This window comes from Heteronotia binoei, chromosome 3 (genome assembly GCF_032191835.1).
Source record: "Heteronotia binoei isolate CCM8104 ecotype False Entrance Well chromosome 3, APGP_CSIRO_Hbin_v1, whole genome shotgun sequence".
Taxonomy (NCBI): Eukaryota; Metazoa; Chordata; class Lepidosauria; order Squamata; family Gekkonidae; genus Heteronotia; species Heteronotia binoei.
In genome coordinates, this window is record NC_083225.1 from 73955556 (window position 1) to 73957830 (window position 2275).

The following is a 2275-nucleotide window of genomic DNA, read 5'->3' on the forward strand; positions in this document are numbered from 1 at the left end:
GAGACTGACATTCAGTAAGAATTCCATAATAGAGGAGCCTGTCTAGGTGTTTCTGGATGCCAGCTACTACCTTCTTGGGGATTGGATACTGGCGTTCTCGGACTGAAGCAGTCCCTGGGATTAACCCTACCTTGATAGGCACATAATTTACTGCTAACCCAGGCGGGTTTTCCTCTGCCCATACATCTGGAAATTGCTGAAACCAGGCTTCTGACATGACCATTACAGGAGTTGGTTGGTAAAGCTGCCACTCTTCTTCTCGGGGGCATTCTAAAGCATATACACCTTGATACTGTAGTTTGCCTTCTGGGGTTGTATAAAGCAACTCAAAGTTCATTTGGCTCTCTTGACTCAAAAGTCAATCAGGCCCGCAACTTAGAAAGCAGGTCTCTTCTCAGCAGCAGCACCGGGCAGTCGGGTAAATGGACAAAATTGTGGCAGACTACATGGCCTCCTACTGTACAAGTTCGTTTGGCTAGAAGTGGCCTGGATTGCTTGTGCCCTAGCTCCAATTATATTAATGTATTTGTGAGTTGAAGGAGCAATCTTAACAGGCACCACAGACCATACAGCTCCAGTATCTATAAGAAATGGAATCTCCCAACCCCCAATATCAACTGTGACCATGGGCTGCATGGGACCAGGACCATCGGTGCCCGGTCTGTCCTAGTCATCCCATCCTTCCAGACCAGCCAGGCCATACATAGGCTCTTCTTCGTTCCTCCGATATCTGCCACTCTGGATCTGGCCTTTCCCTCTGCCTCTGGCTCCTCTGCTCTCACGGCCTCTAAACTCCAGTCCTGTCATCTGTTTAGGGGCGCTTTGGATCTCTTGTGTGCGGAGGGGGGGTCGATTAGGGCACGATTCTCTCCAGTGCCCAAATTCTTTACAGTACACACACTAGTTTGGGTCTAAATTAGTCATTGCAGATCTTTGATTTCCGCCATTCATTCCTTGCCCCTGTACAGCCCCTCTGCCTCTCATAGATGGCTTCCCTGCCAGACCCGCTGCCAACAGATCAGCTTTCTTTTTCATCTTTCTCTCAGCCTCCAGCTTTTGGTCTACATCTCAATTGGCATAAACTTTCTGGGCAATCTCCAGCAGTTAGGATAAATTCATGACAGCAAAGCCATCTTGCTTCTGGAGCATTTTGCAGATGTCAGCACAGGCTTGGGTGACAAAAGCTGTATTTACCACGTGCAAGTTTTCTGCAGCCTCTGGATCGAATTAAGTATATATTCGAAATGCTTGCATCAAGCGCTCAGCAAAAGCTCCAGGGCTCTCATCTGCTTTCTGGAGAACTTCACTGACTTTGGACGTATTAATAGGCTTCTTGCCTGCCTCTTTCATCCTGTCTAAGATTGCCTGTCTGTATTCTGGTAGACGCTCTTTAGACTCATGGCCATTAGCTTCTGCTTCCTGGTTCTCCTCATCAAAGGATTCTGGAGCGCCTTTAACGGGCTGCGCTTGGCTCTCGCCTTCAGCCTCTCCCTCTGCTGCCCTGGCACCTCCTCCTCCTTGCTGCATCGGGAGTGGTGGGTACACTGGAATATATGGTGGGGGACTAACCAAGGGGTCTTCGGGTCTGGCATCTAACACTGCAGACTTTTCCTTCTTTGGAGGGGTCGTTGTTGATTTCCACCCATGACACCATTTAGACAAGACACTTCTAGGGAAAACAGAAAACAGCAGCCACCAGTAAGGGGTCTGGACAGCCAGGGAGCCCTGGGGTTTTTCACTTCTTCTCTCTTGTGACCCAGTGAGGTCGCCCTACTGGGAAATGCACAATTGAGAATCCCACTCACTTAGAGTCTGTGCCTCCTCTCATTCACACGCACACACACACACCACAGAAATCCTCCCAGATCCTAGCCTCTGTGCTTCAGTGCCAAAATGGAGCCTAATGGACAGAGCTTAAGGGGTGATCAGACCCTTCTTCTCTCCTAAGGAGAGGTGATTCCAAATTCCCAGTGAGTTCAAACTCACAATCCTGAAGATCTTCTGACGGTTCAACCAGGCGCGGAATCTTGGTTGGTGGACTGGGCACCTTCTCCCACCGGGGTGGAGAGAGCTGGGCTCGATCAAAAATGTGACCGTGGAGCCTAGTCCGATCTTCCCGCTGAGAGGGTGGAAGGCGGACAGTTATGCAGCCACCCCAAGGGGAAGGAAATAGCCTACCTCGTTATTTTCCCGACCAATCACACCAGGCTAATGTAGCAGAAAAATAACGAGGTCCGCACAAAATTTCTGGTAGAAGTGAGGTTTACTTTTTGGC